This window comes from Nicotiana tabacum, chromosome 23 (genome assembly GCF_000715075.1).
Source record: "Nicotiana tabacum cultivar K326 chromosome 23, ASM71507v2, whole genome shotgun sequence".
Lineage (NCBI taxonomy): Eukaryota > Viridiplantae > Streptophyta > Magnoliopsida > Solanales > Solanaceae > Nicotiana > Nicotiana tabacum.
Window position 1 is genome coordinate 49,261,763 of NC_134102.1, and position 8,521 is coordinate 49,270,283.

At 37.8% G+C, this 8,521-nt stretch overlaps 1 long non-coding RNA gene across 1 annotated transcript; it reads left to right on the top strand.

Moving 5' to 3' along the window:
- Positions 1–892: 892 nt before the first annotated feature.
- On the top strand, positions 893–7,405 carry LOC107802384 (uncharacterized). The gene is made up of 2 exons (XR_001651815.2): positions 893–1,454; positions 7,059–7,405. It is a non-coding gene; the product is annotated as an uncharacterized LOC107802384 (long non-coding RNA).
- The last annotated feature ends 1,116 nt before the right edge of the window (positions 7,406–8,521 follow it).

The following is an 8,521-nucleotide window of genomic DNA, read 5'->3' on the forward strand; positions in this document are numbered from 1 at the left end:
AGCAGGTTATACCTCCAGGCACAGGGTTCGAGACGACCAAAAGAAGAAGTCTCAATCCAGAAAAAAAAAGAAGAAAAAGAAAAGAGGTGAACCCGAAGTGCAGAAGCAGAGAAAAAATGTGGACTCCTCAAGATATGATTGAAGTCACAAGCTTTGCATGTCCCATCTTGATCTGAAAGAGCTAAAGAAGAATGAACTAGCACCTGCAGCTAGCAAGTATCAAGGGTCAAATCAAAAGCCTGCATGAAGAACCATTCAAGACTCAAGATCAAACTTCAGAAGACCTATAGATAGGAATCTTGTAACTCATAGCTGATAGGCTTGTTTAGTTCCTTTAGATTTTGATGTAATAACAGGGCCACAGACCGGAGACTCGACGGAACCTCACTCGACTCTCCAATTCATCATTCAATCATTCTCTGAACTATACGTGGCCTGATTCCTTTATAGCCAAGGATATGTAGGCAGCTCAGATACCAGGGCTCGGTCACAATCTTTTATCCATCTTTATCTCATTTGAAAAAGTGTCGGGTCAGAAATCAATTACGTCGCTTACTTGTTTCTTTGCTCAATAACACTCAGTGTTTTCAAGCAAAGAGGGGCAGCTGTAAGCACGTAATTTTTGACCCGCACATTCGAATTATCTTTAATAGTCTTAGTATTTTTAGAATATTTATTTAAGTTTATTTCTATAGGGTTTCACTTTATTATTAATTTTAATTCTAGTTTTAAAGCACAAAAAATTGGAAAATACAAAAATAGTTTCATATAGTTTACCTTAATTAATTGGAATTAATTTTATATTTAATAGTATATTTTAAATTATTAAGTTTCTTATTTGTTGGACTTTAAGAGTTAGAAGTCCAAAACCTTAGCCCAAAACCCCAAAGCTATTTGAGCCCAACTCCCTCAATCCCATACCCACTCCCTATTTTGATATTAGACCTAATCCCTAAAACCAGAGGAGCACTCCGAACCTAGATCCTCCTTTGAGGGGCCCCCTCTCTCGTTTTCTGTCTCACCTCATCGCTGGCGAGCTCAGCCAAAAACCGGCGATGGCTACTGCTCCTCCTCCTCCGACGTCTTCCCCATTCTTTGTTACTGCTGCGACGTAAGGTGGCGGATCTGGCCGGAAATCCGAATTTAAAAGCTATGGAGTTTCAATTAAGGTTTCATGCGTCGTTGAATTGAGGTTGTCGTCGAGGTACCCGGTTCGAGCTTTCCATTTAGTTGGTGGTTCGGGTAGTATTTGAGTTATATCGGTACTCTCTTCCTCGATGTATTCAGAGAAATTCAATATTTAAACAAATTTCAAAGCTTCTGTTCATTTAAAGCTCCGGTGGCGGTCCGATTTGTAGCTGTATACGTAAGAAACCATGTGGTCTGTTGCTCATTTTAAGTTAACATACTCATTCATGGGGATTCATTTTAACCAGAAAAGTTTCATTCTCGAGGTCCGCTCTTCTTTTCGCTTACTGTTATTTTAGTTCATTTTTCTTGTCGTTTATTTGTTCTGTGTTTTAAAGCTTGGTTGTTTTGTTGTCTTGATTAAAACATGCATGTTTGGATTTGTAGTTTGTCGATTTTGTGAGCATATAGCGTTGGTCTATTGTTATTAAATTTGTTCTTGAAAGTTGAATGAAAAATCAATGAAACAATAGTGTTAAGCTCATTGGGGCCATGGATTTTAATTTGAATTAATAAGAGTTGGGTTTGGAACTGACTAATGGATAGTGGCGTGGTTTGATATAACTAATGATTAGGCCAGTGGTTAATCTTGTAAATTTGGTGGGCTTTGTGGATTTACTAAGGTCCTGCATCATAACGTTTGAGTTCATATAACAAAATTTGGGGTTTAAGGTATTTTAACATAATAGGCCACATGGCAATGGGTTGAGAGTGGACCGTTCAGTAGCCTTGAAACATAATATTTGGTCTTTTTGGGCTTCAGTTGTAGGGCTATAGAGTATTGATACATGATGGCCTATTTACTCCTCTAACTAATTTACTTCATTTTCCACAACTATCCCATAACCCATGGCCTTTGCAATAACCACAGAACTAATTTAGGAAAATAATTCTTAATAATACGTTAAAGTGCTTTAGGTGCAATTTTTATTAATCTATCGTGATTATGTATACGTTCGCGTGATATAATTATGATTTTCCAAAATTAAAACCGAAGTACGCATTCGACTTTGGCCAATCAATCTTTAATAATAAATAAAGTGTTATTAATTGTGTACACGTATGCGTGACATGATTTTTAGCACCCCAAATAAGGCGGATTTACACACATGTAATCCGTTTAAAAGATTAATTCCATAAAATACCATAATCAAAAGCGATAAAAGGTAAAAGTGCATAGGTTTTAAAATGAGTAGTTAAATAAATAAATTAAGACATGTATGATTAAAAGCGACCGTGCTAAAACTACGGAATCCGGGAATGCCTAACACCGGGTTAACAGAATTCCTTACCCGGTCTTCTGGTTTCGCAGACTTTAAAACGGAGTCAAATTTCCTCGATTTGGGATTTGAAATAAACCGCTGACTTGGGACATCATAAATTATTCCAAGTGGCGACTCTGAAATTGAAATAAATAATCCCATTTCGATTAATGTCACTTTAATTGGAAAAACTCCTGTATCCCCTCAGAAAAAAAGAGGTGTGACACCCAGCATAAACGGGTAAGTAAAAACAGTTAAGTACCCCTCAACGTGGGTAGTAATATCATCTTCGGGCCGGAGGACTACTACATCCTTGCCTTCCCATTTGTAGTCTTCTCGGACCACGAGAAGGACATCTTTAGTAATGGAGCATATATATCTGCATGCTCCATCGCCCCAGTCCTGTTTGGATAATTGACTCTCGACTTTGAAGTCGTCCGTGATTGAGCAACCCTCGAGTATACAGCTTTTCATGGGAGGCTCGGGGGTAGTCACCTCGGGAGCGGCCACCTTGGGAACAGCCGCCTCGTAAGCAGCCACCTCGACATTCATGCCCGGGCGGGAAGATGAGGAGGCAGCCTATTGGAGAACTGATTTGGAAGTTTTAGCCATTTCTATCTGATAAAGTTTGAAAATTTAAAGAAAAAGTATGAAGGTTTGAAGGAACAAGTTTGAAGGCTGAACAACAGAGTATGGAGATTTCAAGAAACTCTAGGTAAGAGCCTAAGAACAGTTATGAAGATTTGAAGATTAAAGATGAAGATATGAAGGTTTGAAAGAAGTTGATGATAGCTAGAAACTTCGAAGGTTGAAACTTGATCGGAATGTGGAAAAAGAACAAAGGGTGGAAGCTTTTATAGGGGAAGTATGTGACCCTTCGCATTTGGAGGCAACCAGCCAGAGGTTGACATGTTTTCGAAGTTAGAACGACATCACTGATGGGACGTTTCGACTTCTTCGTCGTTTTGGTTGTAACGTAAGAGGGAAGGAACCAGAGAACATCTCTCGTTTCTCATCATTTCGGCAAATTTACTCTCTAAGAGATGAGGGGACTATCTGTATACGGGTAAAACAGGGGCTAATGAGCACCCTAATTTCCCGGTGGGGAAAATGAAGCAAGGACATAACTACATGGAATCGGAATCGAAGCTAGGAATCTCTCGTGCAAAGGCCCAAACAAATCGCTTACCACCGAAGATATCGAGATCACGCCCCCATGGATCCGGTTCAAGCTCCAAGACCTCGGAAAAGCATTACCAGATGGTTGCACACGACTAATGAAGGGCCGTGATATCCGCACCCAACCGGATATCACGGCACGGATCTCAGCCCGTATCGGTAACAGATCAATGATTATTGAAAAAGAGGATTTTTACCTTTCTTAGAATTGTACTATGGATAAAACTCTCATACTATATAAAAGAGATGATTTTTATTCAATGAGAACACTATAACACATATACCAAGGACACCTAATTTCATTTTTACTACTCTCTAGCTACAGCAAAGTTGTTACTTTACTGTTTGTCATTCATTTTCTATTAGCTGTGAACCGAGGGTCCGATCGAGGGCGAAACCATTGTCCAACCCAAGTTCAAGTTGTGCAATAGCATTGCAACTAGTTTGATTATTTATTTTATCTTTAGTGTGCTTATTTAACGTCATTGATCACTTGTATTGAATTAATCTACATATCCTTAAAACTACATATAAATTCAATTGTTATCTATTTTTAAGGGTAAACAAAGTTTGAGGAAATTTTTACCCGACCCTATTTTAATTAAATAGACTTAAGGGACCATTTTTGAAGGGAAATTCTGATATTTTAAGAGAGAGGGGGGACGAACTAGAGAGATAAGGAGGATCCCCAACACATTCCACTTCAGTTCCTTTCTCAAGCCTTGGAGGATTCACAAGGAAAGCTTGCAAAATTGTCTACTAAAGAGGTAAGGTTCTAGCCCTACCTTTCAATTTCGAAAATGGGCAGGGAATAGGTAATGGGAAAAGTGGTTCTTGAGAATAGGAGTTGGTTAATTATGCATGCATGTGCCAATGAAGGTGGTAGGGAGGTTGTAGAACATATATGGGTGACCTATTGAAGTGGGTGACGAGCTCGAAATATACATTTAAATTATGCTCGCTAGTCGAATATAGTATAATATAATATCGTACCCACATGGATTGGATTTAAACATTGTTTTCGTAGTTTCTAGTTAATTTGGTAACCAAGAAAATCAACACTTTAGATTTATATGATTTCTAACTAAAATTAACTAAGAGTCTAAAGCTATTGACTAATGACAATCAAAACAAATATAAGCAAGAAAGTTATCAATGGGAGAAAATAAAGGTTGATAGGATAGGTGCAAGATAATTGTTTGGGATCTGGCTCTAGATAATTCAATTCTAATGTTTAAGTGAGTCTCTCGAATTCACTCAATTATTGGTTCAAACGTTCAGCAAAAACTTCTCTCTCGATTAAGTCATAACCTCACTAGATGAAACAATTTAAGCACATGAAGATATGCAAGAATGCGTAGTGGATTTGTGTTTAGGAGAATCTCTCTCGATTATCCTCCTAACTAGGTTTAATCAATGATTCAAATAGCCTTTTTTAATTACTAAGAAGAATTAATGAACTCAACCGACAATATAATGCAAAGATATCACAAGTTATGCCTCTCTCGATTACATGAACAAGTGAATATAGATGAAAGAATTCATATCATCCAAAACGATTCAATGCATAAAACTAGAGTTATAATCCACAAACAATCATCAATACACCAAATCCATCAAACCCTAAAGGGAACTACTCCATAGATATGGAGCAATTCATCACAAATATGTTTAAAGTAAAGGAAAACATAAAATGATCCAAACTCGGGTCTTGAGTGAGGATTGAATGATGAACTTCTTGTGCTTTTTCTTCTCCAACTCCTCCTTAGCCTCCTTAGGTCTCCAATATGTCAAAAAGTCCAGAAAATAATATTTTTCCATGTATTTATACCAAGTAGGGTTGGGCCCATGCGCCGCGGCAGCGGACTTTTCTCAGAGTACGAAATTTTCTTGCGTTTTGACGTCCAGACTTGGTCCTCGACCCCTGAACACGATACCGGCTTAATCCATTGGGCTTTTACTCAGACTTCAAATCTCCAAATCGCTCGAATTCATTCCATAACATCTACATAGCTCGGAATCACTCCTATAAGGCATGAAACACACAATAAGTGCAAAACACTATCAATTAAAGCTCAAACATGAATAAAGTGCGTGAATTAGAGTGCAATAAGAGACCAAAACACGAGATTATAGCCTACCATCAGTGGGGATTGATTGTGGGGTGAAGGAACATTACCATAGGACCGTATATTCGAATTTGCATACCTAGTGCTTGATGAGATGCTTAAATGAGCTGAACCCAAAAACCTATTCCTAATTATGGTTCAATTTTTTCATGTATTTAATAAATTAAAGTCACTAGGATTTTCGGAACATTGTAGTAGTTTAAGGAAAGCTCAAGAGAGGTATGTTGGCTAAACTTCTTTCGTAGAATCGAATTCCATGCTGTCCTCGTATGTTTCAAGCGTGGTTGTCTCAAGTTCTTACTCTCTCATGATCCGGGTCATTCCTAATATATGCAGTTATTCCAAATAAGCGTTGTGTCGAAGATTGTATGCCCAAAATGTGTTTCAATTGCTTTTATCGTGTTATTCTCTCCTTGGGGAATGTATTCAAGTATGGTTATGTATCAAAATGTTATGACTTCAATTCATGTATCAAATGCAAGGTTTATAATTCCTTATTCTTTGAATGAAAACTCAATGTGTTTAAAACTTCTATTGCTCATATACATACTTAAAATCTTGATTACGAATGATCTTATTGTTGATAATCCATGATGATGCTTGAAATGAAAGGAGTGAGTATGAAATATAAAATACGGCTGACGTGCCAAGAACAAAATTACACTTGTGTCCGATAGTGCCAATGAAATGAAAAGTCTATGTGAAAGATTTTGAAATAAGCTTCAACTCCTTTATAAATAAATATTTGGGAGTATCGTTAGTCTTCTAGGAAGGGTAGGTTGAAACAACCTAACCCCAAAACTACATGTGTCGGTGTAGGAGTGATTGAGGTAAATCCCCGAACCGATGTGTTGAGATTATTCCCCTTAATTAGGATAAGATTGATGTGTTGATATTATTCACCTTAATTGGGATGAGATGATTGCTAGAGGAATGTGATGTCAACCCACACGGTATTGTGGTGAGACGGCTTAGCCGATTGGGCCTATATCGGATGCCATGTCGTACACATGGTAGTGTTATGATTGGATTTCTTGGGTGAGACGGCTTAGCCGATCGGACCGAGAGCAGACTCCATGCTAAAAGCACGGTGTTGTATCGGTACTAATGATCTCCCAACTTTAAAATATTGATATTCTCTTGAAAAGTTATCTTTCTCTTAACTTGATGCTCTAATATTTTTTGAGGCTCTCATTGATTCCATGTTTCTTTCTCCTTGTACTGTTACTCGATTATTTGAGAGGGTGTTTAGTCTTATATACTAGTACTATTCGAGATGTAATAACACACCTTTTGCCAGGGGCGCTGCATCTTTAATGGATGCATGTGGTTCCACAGCAGGCGGCATCGATCAGTGATAGCGGTACACCCTCTTCTCAGCTGACTTGGTGAGCCCCACTTCATATCGGGATCTTGTATATTTTGTTTCTTATGGATAGTGTTGTGATTTAAGCCGGTGTCTTATTTCTAGAACAATCATATTAGTCTTTTCTATAAATTAGAGGATCTGTAGACATAGTGTGGGTTGTACCTTGATTTGGAATGTCAAACTAGAAATGTTGTATATGTATCACATGTTTCCACTTCTAGACTAAGAATGTGTAATGTATTTTGGCAATTGAAAATGAAGTAACTAATGGTAATGAAATTGGTGTTGTTCATGAAATCCTCTCATTGTGTAATGAATGGTATACATCTTCACTTTATACATGTGTAAGGTCGGGTAGAAGGCATCAAGTAGGCTTTCTTGACTGGGATATCTTGGTTGAGCATCGGTCGAGCTCTCCAAGGTCGGGGCATGACACTTTTCATTTAGAACAAGCCTCCAAACCAGTCGAATCAATGAAATTGGAAAGAAAATGCTCTCTAAAAATTGCCTCTTTGTAGTCTAGGGTTAAATATTAATGTATATTCAGCTAAGTCTTGATTTTCACAATTTGTATCCAGCTGCAGATGTCTCAATGTGAACTCTTGTTCGTAGTTACAAGTAAATCGCAAAAGTGAACTACTTATCGCAAATGCAATAAGTGCCGCATCCATGCAGTTATTGCAAATGTGACATTTCCTTCGCATTTGTGAAGGTCTCCTCCATCGCAAATGCGAAGCTTCTATATGATGTGCAGTGTCACAAAGGTGACACAACAGTCACAAATTCAATGATCCCCTATATCACAAAACCGGCTCTAACTTAGCAAATGCGAAGTGCCTTGTCCAGACCCCTCCCAAATGCGAGTTGGTACCTCGCAATTGCGAGATCTTCAAGCAAGAAAAACTAGCTGAAGCATCAGCTATTCAACACCTTGCACAACCTATCTGAAACTCACCTGATCCCTTTGGTCTACAATACGAATACTAACACATGTGTAATAATATCATACAAACTCGCTCGCTATCTCAAATCATTAAAATAACATCAAACATCAAGAATCGATCATCAAAACTCAAGATTTTCAAATTAAAACACATTTTCCTAATTTTTCACATATTGCGCTGAAACTACCTAGGGTCACCCGGGACCGCAACCAAACACGCGTACAAGTCCAAAATGGAATACGAATCTATCGGAATTATCAAAACACCAATCTGAAGTCGTTATAAAAAATGTTGACCGTGGTCAACTCAAGTCATTTTTAAAGCCAACAATCATATTGAGGGATTGAAAAAATAATTAATAAATATTGGTTCCCGGTTGGACTTGATTTGACTAAGTGAGGGATTGAAAATAATTAAATAATTATGTGTACCTAAATGAATAGTAAAAAT